The sequence below is a fragment of the Oncorhynchus nerka genome, linkage group LG10 (assembly GCF_034236695.1).
Source record: "Oncorhynchus nerka isolate Pitt River linkage group LG10, Oner_Uvic_2.0, whole genome shotgun sequence".
NCBI classification, from domain to species: Eukaryota; Metazoa; Chordata; class Actinopteri; order Salmoniformes; family Salmonidae; genus Oncorhynchus; species Oncorhynchus nerka.
Window position 1 is genome coordinate 67,979,051 of NC_088405.1, and position 13,486 is coordinate 67,992,536.

The 13,486-nt window shown below is 42.6% G+C and overlaps 1 protein-coding gene across 10 annotated transcripts in view; it reads right to left on the reverse strand.

Annotated features, from left to right (window-relative positions):
* Nucleotides 1-13,486, reverse strand: part of LOC115135902 (autism susceptibility gene 2 protein-like) — a 483,838-nt gene that overhangs the window by 377,256 nt on the left and 93,096 nt on the right. The gene's annotated exons all lie outside the window — the stretch shown is intronic.

The following is a 13,486-nucleotide window of genomic DNA, read 5'->3' on the forward strand; positions in this document are numbered from 1 at the left end:
ATTGCATGACATAAGTATTTGATCACCTACCAACCAGTAATATTTCCGTCTCTCACAGACCTGTTAGTTTTTCTTTAAGAAGCCCTCCTGTTCTCGACTCATTACCTGTATTAACTGCACCTGTTTGAACTCATTACCTGTATAAAAGACACCTGTCCACACACTCAATCAAACAGACTCCAACCTCTCCACAATGGGCAAGACTAGAAAGCTGTGTAAGGACATCAGGGATAAAATTGTATACCTGCACAAGGCTGGGATGGGTTACAGGACAATAGGTAAGCAGCTTGGTGAGAAGGCAACAACTGTTGGCGCAATTATTAGAAAATGGAAGAAGTTCAAGATGACCCTCAATCACCCTCGGTCTGGGGCTCCATGCAAGATCTCATCTTGTGGGGCATCAATGATCATGATGAAGGTGAGGGATCAGCCCAGAACTACACGGCAGGAACTGGTCAATGACCTGAAGAGAGCTGGGACCACAGTCTCAAAGAAAACCATTAGTAACACACTACGCCGTCATGGATTAAAATCCTGCAGCGCACGCAAGGTCCTCCTGCTCAAGCCAGCGCATGTCCAGGCCCATCTGAAGTTTGCCAATGACCATCTGCATGATCCAGAGGAGGAATGGGAGAAGATCATGAGGTCTGATGAGACAAAAATAGAGCTTTTTGGTCGGAACTCCACTAGCCGTGTTTGGAGGAAGAAGAAGGATGAGTACAACCCCAAGAACACCATCCCAACCGTGAAGCATGGAGGTGGAAACATCATTCTTTGTGGATGCTTTTCTGCAAAGGGGACAGGACGACTGCACTGTATTGAGGGGAGGATGGATGGGGCCATGTATCGCGAGATCTTGGCCAACAACCTCCTTCACTCAGTAAGATCATTGAAGATGGGTCGTGGCTGGGTCTTCCAGCATGACAACAACCCGAAACACAGGGCAACTAAGGAGTGGCTCCGTAAGAAGCATCTCAAGGTCCTGGAGTGGCCTAGCCAGCCTCTAGACCTGAACCCAATAGAAAATATTTGGAGGGAGCTGAAAGTCCGTGTTGCCCAGCGACAGTTCCGAAACCTGAAGGATCTGGAGAAGGTCTGTATGGAGGAGTGGGCCAAAATCCCTGCTGCAGTGTGTGCAAACCTGGTCAAGAACTACAGGAAACGTATGATCTCTGTAATTGCAAACAAAGGTTTCTGTACCAAATATTAAGTTATGCTTTTCTGATGTATACTTATATCATGCAATAAAATGCTAATTAATTGCTTAAATATCATACAATGTGATCTTCTGGATTTTTGTTTTAGATTCCGTCTCTCACAGTTGAAGTGTACCTATGATAAAAATTACAGATCTCTACATGCTTTGTAAGTAGGAAAACGTGCAAAATCGGCAGTGTATCATATACTTGTTCTCCCCACTGTAGCTGTTTTCAGCTCCATGTAGGCTTGCTTGCTAGCTAGCCAAGTCATTTGTTGTGCATCCTTAGCTACCTTTTATTAATATGCTTTTTCCTAGTCAATACATGCATTATTTGTCTGATCACTGTCAGTTTATTCCCTCTCTATATTGTGTTGCACCATTGGGTGGAAGGGCTGGGCAATGTTACCAATTCAATAAAAGGGAGTTATTCTACTTACACTGTAAAGACTTGTATCATTAAAAATGATTAAACCTGACAATAATAACGTGATGGGTTAATTGTGTAACAATACACAGGCCATGTTAGGATGATGGTTCAAGATAATCTGATAGTTATGAAGAAAATGTTTTGAAGTATGAATTGACCAAACAAAGTAAACCTGTGCAACTTGGTTAAACTTATGAATATGTAAAACTGCACCATAATGTCACACTGAAGTGCAGAAACACATCCAACGATTCACACACATTGACACACCCTGGTCGTCCATTCACACACAAAGGGAAAGAGTCAACAAGTCATCAAGAACAGCAACCGTGCGCTGTTGGCTAGGTTCCAGCATGTGGTCCTCTTGCCTCCTTTTATTGAGTGAATCCTGTATATAAGCTTGATCAAATAGCTTAATAACATGCTATTTCAAATGTATTGTTCTGTGTAACAAGTAGTGGGTGCTGCCATGTTGACATCCAACTCAATATTGCTGTTCTATTCCTACTGTTCCCACGGAGCTGTCCATTCAGTCAACTTAGAACCATGACCCCGCTTGGCCTGCTTTTGGACCCTACAGCAACTCCCTACCAGTCAAGCTCCCATTGCTTGATCAGACTGCTGACTCGGCTAAGGACCAGCTGATTCAAATAATCAACTCATAATCAAGCTTTGATCAGATGTGTAAAGTACAAACAAAATAAACTAAATGTGCACCCTTTGAGTATATAGGCAGGTTATCATTGTGTATTGATTACTCGTGTTATTATCTTTCTATTCTTTCTATTTTCCTCTCTGCACTATTGGGAAGGGCCCGTAAGCATTTCACTGTTAGTCTACACCTGTGGTTTACCAAGCATGTGACAAATACAGTTTGATTTGATTTGAGTTTTGGTAACTCTGACCTAAAGAATATGGTAAGATGTTAGTAGCGTGGTTCAGCACAAAATTTTAACGGATGTTTTGCTCATTGTGTAAAGTGTGGGCACAGTCAGACAGGATAGATTCCCCAATGTCATGACCAACTGGTACAAACACTCCTTTACCCCTATGGCCATTGCCCTTTGAATACAGGGAAGAGGAGGAGGTAGGCTAGTCTGTCTGGAACTGGTATCATTGGTTGTCATTACATGGGGATGATGATGATGGTGATATTGATGACGGTGATGATGACGTTGCTGATGATGATTTTGGCCAGGATATTTTTGATGATATTGAGGTGATGATTCAAGGATGAGCACAGTGCATTTTACTTGTTATGTAACTTTGTGAATCGTTGTACTTTTGTGCTGCTACTAATGTTGATCGTTACATTGATGGCTGTCAGCCCATGACTGATGTACTAGTCCACTGTTATCCAGTATCATTGTGTTTGTGGATTTTATTTGTCCTATCCTCAAGTGTTCCTCTGTTGCTAAAAACAATTGATTTCCAGTACAAATAAAGTTATACATTGATCTTGAAAGGGTCTGATATGTAAAAAATGCTTGATACTAATTAATGAATTATTTTAAGTTATATCCTCTAGGAATACATTGTACATCTTGTTTTATACATTTTTTTACCCAAATATTGCAGTTCAATTATATTTCTTCCTCTTGAACCCATATAAGAGGTTATAATAACTGTAGGAATACAATAGCTGCCTGAACCATATTGTTAAGAGGACAGCTTCCAAGTCTCATTTTAAAGCAATTATTGGAAGTATGGAGAGGTCTATGATCGGGTTCTCATAATGGGACAGTGAGCTGTTAATGCTCACATTTTAATGGCTACAATAAGACGTTACATAGTCCTCCAGACAGTCCTCAAGTACTTGGGAAGATCTCAATTGCATGGCTGAATGAAAAACTGAATGAGACATGGCAGAATGAGAAACTGCTTCACTCTGAGCGTCACTTGACACAAAGATTATCCCAATGAATGGAGAAAGCAGACTCATCTGAAGCAACATTTGTGGATTGTAATACATCGACAGGGGGAAAGATGTCTAAAAATCCTGTAAGCACAGAATACAGATCCACAAGCTTTTTGAATGCACAAATGCATATTCCACAGTTCGGAACATTTGATCACAAATTGTTCTATATTTGTGCATTTCATTTTTTGAGCTATGTTGATATACACTACATGACCAAAATTATGTGGACAAAATTCATCGAACATCTCATTCCAAAATCATGGGCATTAATATGGAGTTGGTCCCCCCTTTGCTGCTATAACAGTCTCCACTTTTCTGGGAATGCTTTCCACTAGATGTTGGAACATTGCTGCGGGGACTTGCTTCCATTCAGATACAAGAGCATTAGTGCCTCCCGAGTGAGTGGCACAGCGGTCTAAGGTACTGCTTGAGGCATCACTACAGCCCAGGGTTTGATCCATGCTGTGTCACAGTCGGCTGCGCCCGGGAGACCCATGAGGCAGCGCACAATTGGCCCAGTGTCGTCTGGGTTAGGGGAGGGTTTGGCAGGATTTCCTTGTCCCATCGTGTTCTAGCAACTCCTTGTGGCGGGCTGGGCGCCTGCAAGCTGACTGTGGTCGTCATTTGGACCGTGTTTCCTCCGACACATTGGTGCGGCTGGCTTCCGGGTTATGCGAGCAGAGTGTCAAGAAGCAGTGCGGCTTGGCAGGGTCGTGTTTCAGGGGCCGCATGGCTCTCGACCTTCGCCTCTCCCAAGTCCGTAGGGGAGTTGCAGCGATGGGACAAGACTGTAACTACCAATTGGATATCACGTAATTGGGGAGAAAAATGGGTAAAAAATAAATGCATTTGCATTAGTGAGGCTGAGCACTGATGTTCGCCGATTAGGCCTGGCTCACAGTCGGCGTTTCAATTCATCCCAAAGCTGTTCGATGGGGTTCTTCCACACCGATCTCGACAAACCATTTATGTATGGACCTCGCTTTGTGCACGGGGCATTGTCATGCTAAAACAGGAAAGGGCCTTCCCCGAACTTGTTGCCACAAAGTTGGAAGCACATTGTAGTGTTAAAATGTCCCTTCACTGGAACTAAGCGGCCTAGCCAGAACCATGAAAAACACACCATTATTCCTTATCCTCCACCAAACCTTGCAACTTGGCACTATGCATTTGGGCAAGTAGCATTCTCCTGGCATCCGCCAAACACAGATTTGTCCATCGGACTGCCAGATGGTAAAGCGTGATTCATCACTCCAGAGAACACGCTTCTACTGTTCCAGAGTCTAATGGCGGCGAGCTTTACACCACTCCAGCCGACACTTGGCATTGCGCAAGGTGATCTTAGGCTTGTGTGCATGAAGCTCTAGACGAACAGTTCTTGTGCTGACTTTGCTACCAGAGGCAGTTTGGAATTCGGTAGTGAATGTTGCAACTGAGGACAGACGATTTTTACATGCTACGCACTTCAGCACTCGGTGGTCCCATTCTGTGTGCTAGTGTGGTATACCACTTCGAGGCTGAGCCGTTGTTTCTCCTAGGCATTTCCGCTTCACAATAACAGCACTTACAGTTGACCAGGCCAGAAATTTGACGAACTGACTTGTAGGAAAGGTGGCATCCTATGACGGTGACAAGTTAAAACTCACTGAGCTCATTAGTAAGGCCATTCTGCCAATGTTTGGCTATGGAGATTGCATGGCTGTGTGCTCGATTTTATACACCTGTCAGAAATGGGTTTGGCCTAATTAGCCAAATCCACTAATTTGAAGGGGTGTTCACATAATTTTGTGCATATAGTGTATTTACAGATCATGAATTTATTTGTGACTTTTGTGACTCACAGATTATGGTTTAATTGTGAAATATTTTTACATATTTACGGATTATGTTTTTATTTACAAAATACTTTAATATATTCACAGATCCTAGTTTTATTTGTGAGTTATGCTGAATATACACACGGATCGTGGTAGACATACAGAATAAAGAAACAAATCTCACTCCATAATCCCGGTACTGAGTTAATGTGAGTTCAGGTGTAGCGGCGAATTTAATATCTAACAGCCTATGTGTTTGTAGATCGACTAAGGTGACTGAAGCTGCAACAACCCATGTATTAACTTCTTGGAACTCTGGGGGCGGTATTTCATTATTGGATAAAAAAACGTTCCCGTTTTAAGCGCGATATTTTGTCACGAAAAGATGCTCGACTATGCATATAATTGACAGCTTTGGAAAGAAAACACTCTGAAGTTTCCAAAACAGCAAAGATATTGTCTGTGAGTGCCACAGAACTGATGCTACAGGCGAAACCAAGATGAAATTTCAAACAGGAAGTGCCCCAGATTTTGAAGACGCTGTGTTCCAATGAGTCCTTAGATGGCTGTGAATGGGTCACGAATGAGCTTAGACTTTCTGTCGTTTCCCCATAGTGTCGACAGCATTGTGACGTATTTGTAGGCAGGCATATCATTGGAAGATTGACCATTTTACACTACATCTACCAGGTGCTCGCTTGGTGTCCTCCGTCGCAATTATTGCGTAATCTCCAGCTGCATGTATTTTTCCGTTTGCTTCCGAGGAGAAACACAACTGCCACGAATGATTTATCATCGAATAGATATGTGAAAAACACCTTGAGGATTGATTCTAAACAACGTTTGCCATGTTTCTGTCGATATTTTGGAGTTAATTTGATAAAAAGTTCGGCGTTGTAGAGACTGCATTTTCAGATTTTTTTCTTAGCCAAACGTGATGAACAAAACGGAGCGATTTCTCCTACACAAATAATATTTTGGGAAAAAATGAACATTTGCTATCTAACTGAGAGTCTCCTCATCCGAAGTTCTTCAAAGGTAAATTATTTTATTTGAATGCTTTTCTTGTTTTTGTGAAAATGTTGCCTGCTGAATGCTAGGCTTAATGCTATGCTAGGCTATCAAAACTTACACAAATGCTTGTGTAGCTATGGTTGAAAAGCATATTTTGAAAATCTGAGAAGACAGTGTTGTTAACAAAAGGCTAAGCTTGTGAGTGAATATATTTCTTTCATTTCATTTGCGATTTTCATGAATAGTTAACGTTGCGTTATGGTAATGAGCTTGAGGCTATGATTACGCTCCCGGATACGGGTTTGCTCGACGCTAAAGGTTAATGACTGGAATCATTTTTGCTTGTTTTTTTCTGTTCTCTATTTTCTGTTCTCCAGAAATGCAGTAAACGATCTTCCAGATATTCCCAAGCTGCCTACGTCCCTGGCTGTGAGCCTGTTTGCTGCACTGTGTGTGCAGCCCTGCCATTATAGTACAGTACAGTAAAGTCAAACATGCTGTCATTGTCCGCTCAAAGCCAGAGTACTGCTCAACCCCCCTGCTGTGTGTGTGGTGTGCAACAAAATCATGGTTGGTTCCAAAATGAAAAATGTCAGGAGCAATAAACTAAGTTCACATACCTGGACCCACAATTTGCAGTTTGTGGCTGTGCACATCCATTTTCAACACTGACAATACCCCGCTTATCTGTGCTCTTCATTTCAGCACGGAGCAATATATCAGAAGCTGTTACAAACATTTCTGTATTTTTTCGTTTCTGCTTACAATATCGGGTCAGTGTCAGCCACATACAGAAAACATTCACCTGGCTGTGAGGTGTGTTCCACGATAGAAACAGAAAACCACCTCAGAGTGCTGTGAATTCCTCTGCAACCTATACCGCATCTCCTCTCCTTTATTTTCCACTTAAAAAAACATGTATACTCTCCTTTCCTATACAAACTATATCTGCTATGCTCACAACTATCTCAGCTCTCATCTCCAAACTACTCTGGAAAAATATATAAATGCAACATGCAACAATTTCAAAGAATTGAGTGATTTACAGTTCATATAAGGAAATCAGTAAATTGAAATAAATGCATTAGGCCTTAATCTATGTATTTCACATGACTGGGAATACACGACTGTTGGTCACAGATACCTTAAAAAAGGTTGAGGTGTGGATCAGTGCGACACATCTCCTTTGCATAGAGTTGATCAGGCTGTTGATTGTGGCCTGTGGAATGTTGTCCAATTCTTCTTCAATGGCTGTGCGAAGTTGCTGGATATTGGCGGGAACTGGAACATGATGTTGTACACGTTGATCTAGAGCATCCTAACATGCTCAATGGGTGACATGCAGGCTACTGGGACATTTTCAGCTTCCAGAAATTCTGTACAGATCCTTGTAAAATGGGGCTGTGCATTATCATGCTGAAACATGAGGTGATGGCGGTGGATGAATGGCATGACAATGGGCCTCAGGATCTCGTCAAGGTATCTCTGTAAATTCAAATTGCCATTGATAAAATACAATTGTGTTCGCTGTCCGTAGCTTATGCGTGACCATACCATATCCCCACCGCCACCAATGGGCACTCTGTTCACAACTTTGACATTGGCAAACCGCTAGCCAACACGAAGCCATTCACGCTGTCTGCCATCTGCCCGGTACAGTTGAAACTGGGATTCATCCGTGAAGAGCACACTTCTCCAGCGAGTCAGTGGCCATCGAAGGTGAGCATTTGCACACTGAAGTCGGTTACAACACGGAATAGCAGTCAAATTAAGACCCTGGTGAGGACGACAAGCACACAGAAACCTAATACGGTTTCTGACAGTTTGGGAAAAAAATTCTCTGATTGTGCAAACCCATAGTTTCATCAGCTGTCTGAGTGGCTGGCCCTAAGACAATCCCGCAGGTGAAGAAGCTGGATGTGGAGGTCCTGGGCTGGCTTTGTTACATGTGGTCTGTGGTTGCGAGGACGGTTGGATGTACTGCTAAATTCTCTAAAACAACGTTGGAAGCGGCTTATGGCAGAGAAATAAACATTAAATTCTCTGGCAACAGCTCTGGTGGACATTCCCTGCAGTCAGCATGCCAATTACACGGTCTCTCAAAACTTGAGACATCTGTGGCCTTGTGCTGTGTGACAAAAAGGCACATTTTAGAGGGGCCTTTTATTGCCCCCAGCACAAGGTGTACCCGTGTAAGGGTTCATTCTGTTTAATCAGCTTCTTGATATGCCACACTTGTCAGGAGGATTAATTATCTTGGGGATGGAGAAATGCTCACTAACAGGGATGTAAACTAAATTTGTGAGATATAAGCTTTTTGTGCATATGGAACATTTCTGGGATCTTTCATTTCAGCTCATGAAACATGGGACCAACACTTTACATGTTATGTTTATATTGTTGTTCAGTGTATTTCTGCTATGCTCTCCTATCCTCTCAACAACTCTCTCTGCTCTCCTCTCTTCTTCTCTTTTTCCCTCCTCTCCCTTCCTATCTAGACTTGTGTACAAATCCCCAGCAGTCTAATAGCAGTTAATTTCCCCTGTCTACTGCCCAGCCTAACTAACTCATGTAGAATTAAACCTTGAGATGAACAAACCAGGACTCTCCACATTACAACATAACCTTGCAGGAGGGCAATTCCTTAACAGTTATTTATAGGCCTTTGGAGTGGTGAAAAGATAATATGTCTGCTGTAGAATAATTCTGGGAGGAGAAGGAGATTGTCTGCATTCCATTTAAAGGATAATGGAGGCCACAGAGGGTTGAGACGATGGTGTTCTTAAACATTTTGCAAACAGTGCCTATAAAAAGTCTAAAACCCCTTTCAAAATGTTCACCTTTTGTTCTAACCCATTGATCTACAAATCCTACCCCACAACTTCCAAGTAAAAAAAAAAAAGTAATAATAAAAAGTAACACAATAACAATAACAAGACTATATACAGGGGGCACCGATAATGAGTCAGTGTGCAGGGGTACAGGCTAGTTGAGGTAATCTGTACATGTAGGTGGGGGCGAAGTGACTATGCATAGGTAACAAACAAACAGCGAGTAGCAGCAGTGTACAAGAGGGGGGGGGTCAATGTAAATTGTCCGGTGGCAATTTTTATGAATTGTTCAGCAGTTTAATGGCTTGGGGATAGAAGCTGTTGAGGAGCCTTTTGGTCCTAGACTTGGCGCTCCGGTATCGCTTACCGTGCGGTAGCAGAAAAAACAGTCTATAACTTGGGTGACTGGAGTCTCTGACAATTTTATGGGCTTTCCTCTGACACCGCCTCTTATATAGGGCCTGGATGGCAGGAAGCTTGGCCCCAGTGATATACTGGGCCGTAGGCACTACCCTCAGTAGTGATGCAACCGGTCAGGATGCTCTCGATCTGGTCAGGATGCTCTAGACCTTTTGAGGATCTGGGGACCCATGCCAAATCTTTTCAGTCTCCTGAGGGGGAAAAGGTTTTGTCGTGCCCTCTTCACAACTGTCTTGGTATGTTTGGACCATGATAGTTTGTTGGTGACGTTGACAACAAGGAACTTGAAACTCTCGACCCGCTCCCCTACAGCCCCGTCGATGTTAATGGGGGCCTGGTTCAGCCTGCATTTTCCTGTAGTCCACGATCAGCTCCTTTGTCTTGCTCACATTGAGGGAGAGGTTGTTGCATGATACTTTGGTTGGATAAGTGTCCACTCCCCTTGTAATATCAATCCTAAATTAGTTCAGGTGTAACCAATCACCTTCAAAATCACACATGGGTTACAAGATAAATTCAGGAGTTCCTGTAGGTTTGGTAAGAAGAATGTCCCTCTCCCCACAGGTGTGATTACAATCTCTGAGGGTTTAGAGCTTGAGGTAGTCACCTCATACAAGTACTTGGGAATATGGCTAGATGGTCCACTGTCCTTCTCTCAGCACATATCAAACTGCAGGCTAAAGTTAAATCTAGATTTGGTTTCCTCTATTGTAATCGCTCCTCTTTCACCCCAGCTGCCAAACTAACCCTGATTCAGATGACCATCCTACCAATGCTAGACTACAGAGACATAATTTATAGATCGGCAGGTAAGGGTGCTCTCAAGCGGCTAGATGTTCTTTACCATTCGGTCATCAGATTTGCCACCAATGCTCCTTATAGGACACATCACTGCACTCTATACTCTGTAAACTGGTCATCTCTGTACACCCGTCGCAAGACCCACTGGTTGATGCTCATTTATAAAACCCTCTTAGGTCTCATCCCCTCTAAGATATCTACTGCAGCCCTCATCCTCCACATACAACACCCATTCTGCCAGTCACATTCTGTTAAATGTACCCAAAGCACACACATCCCTGAGTTGCTCGTCTTTTCAGTTCAATGCAGCTAGCGACTGGAACGAGCTGCAACAAACACTCAAACTGGACAGTTTTATCTCAATCTCTTCATTCAAAGACTCAATCATGGACACTTACTGACAGTTGTGGCTGCATTGTTGTCTCTACCTTCTTTCCCTTTGTGCTGTTGTCTGTGCCCACTAATGTTTGTACCATGTTTTGTTGCTACCATGTTGTTGTTTTAAATATTTTAACTTTCCTTAACTAGGCAAGTCAGTTAAGAATAAATTCTTATTTACAATGACAGCCTACCAGGAAACAATGGGTTAACAGCCTTGTTCAGGGGCAGAACAACATATTTTTTACCTTGTCAGCACGGGGATTCGATCCAGCAACCTTTCGGTTACTGGCCCAACACTCTAACCACTAGGGTACCTGCCGCGCCATGTGTTGCTGCCTTGCTATGTTCTCGTCTTAGGTCTTTCTTTATGTAGAAATGTGTTGTCTCTCTTGTTGTGATGTGTGTTTGGCCTATATTTATTTATATATATATATAAATAATATATATATATATAAATATATAAATAAATATATTTATATATTATTTATATATATATTTATATATTAATATATATATAAATATATAAATAATATATATATATATAAATATATATAAATAATATATATAAATAAATATATATAAATATATATATATAAATAAATATATATATATATTATATATATATTTATATATATATTTATATATATATAAATATATATATATATATTTATTTATATATATATATATATTTTTTTTTATCCCAGCCCCCGTGACTTGACTTGCCAAGTTAAATAAAGGTTAAATAAAACATAAAGGTTCCCTCTGCCGGGTACTGAATTGCAAAGCAAACACTCAACCATGAGCACCAAGGAGCTTTCAAAAACACTTTTGTAAAGAAGCATAGTCAAATATTGCCAAATCTATATGAGCAAAGTTTGTAGAGGCCTATCCCAACAGACTCACAGCTGTAAATGGCTGCCAAAGGTGCTTTCACCAAGTATTAACTCAGGGGGGTGATCATCATCATCAACATGTATATTGACCTTGTCTTTAGGAGGAGGATTGACTAGACTAGAGGGCATCCTTTCCATGGATGATGACAATGCCAACACCCTTTGCCTTTCACCACTGACGGAAGCAGCTGTACTGTGGTGCCAGCCAACAGAGAGAGAGAGAGAGTGTGTGTGTGTGTGTGTGTGTGTGTGTGTGTGTGTGTGTGTGTGTGTGTGTGTGTGTGTGTGTGTGTGTGTGTGTGTGTGTGTGTGTGTGTGTGAGTGTGAGTGTGTGTGTGAGTGTGCGCACCCATGTCTCCTATAAGCCCCATGCTCTAATGGCAGCTGCTGTCCCCCTAATCAGTGGCTGCTCCCGGGGCCATGGGCAGGGAGGGCTGACGAGAGTCCTTCAGTCCTGGCCCTAAACACCACTTTGTGCTCCTCTCACTTGTCACAGAGTTTGTTGTCATAGCTCACCTGACTAACACACACACTCGGAGCCAATAACACCCATCTGCCAAGTAGACTAAGCATAAACAAATACACACACATGCGCGTGCACACACAAATGCATGCATGCGCACGCACACACACATGCCCTCGAACCAGTCACCTCTTCTCCCATGCAACTGTAAGTGCCAGACAACCTTGAGAGTGGCAGGTGGCACCATCTGTCTATTATACAGTACATTGGCCCAGGGGCACATAGCTCCAGTATGTGTGAAGGTATCGCTTCACCTACTGCAGGCCCTTACAGAGTGTCAGTATCTCAGATCGCCAAGTCTAATAAATAAATATTGACACACGTCTACCAAATAAAACAGTGTCTGTGACAGGTTGACTTTTGACAGAATTGACACACAGACAGCACAAAAATGGACCACTGTATACCAACTTTACAGCCCCTAAACTGTTACTTGATCAAACTTTAGGTGTGTATGTAATCACTTCCCTGTGTAGTTTCTCTATGGGTTCAGTAAAGCCAGGGGGGGTAGAGCTCACATGATTAACAGCCTGCTGAAGAATGACCTCTCTCCTGCTGGGATGACACAGACTAATGGCAACCTTTGCTCTCCTCCCATCACACAGGGCAGTGTGTGTGTGTGTGTGTGTGTGTGTGTGTGTGTGTGTGTGTGTGTGTGTGTGTGTGTGTGTGTGTGTGTGTGTGTGTGTGTGTGTGTGTGTGTGTGTGTGTGTGTGTGTGTGTACAATAGAGCACCAGTCGTCTGGTTGGGAGGAGGGGGTTAAGACAGTTCAGAGGAGGGGATAGTCAGTTCAGAGGAGGGGGATAGTCAGTTCAGAGGAGGGGTTAAAGAAGGGGATTAAAGTCAGTTCAGAGGAAGGGGTTAAGTCAGTTCAGAGGAGGGGGGTAAAATCAGTTCAGAGGATGGGGTATAAAGTCAGTTCAAGGAGGGGTTAAAGTCAGTTCAGAGGATGGGGGTTAAGTCAGATCAGAGGATTGGGGTTAAGTCAGTTCAGAGGAGGGGGGTTAAGTCAGTTCAGAGGAGGGGGGTTAAGTTAGTTCAGAGGTGAGGGTAAAGTCAGTTTAGAGGAGGGGGTAAAGTCCGTTCAGAGGAGGGGAGTAAAGTCAGTTCAGAAATCTCTAGCCTTAATACAACGTAATTGCATATACTGAAAAAGGAACATCTGTCTACAGACCTTAATGTAACATGAATTAACTCTTATCTGGGATGAGATCAGAAACCAAGCCAAGCAGCCCCTCTAATTACAACACACAATT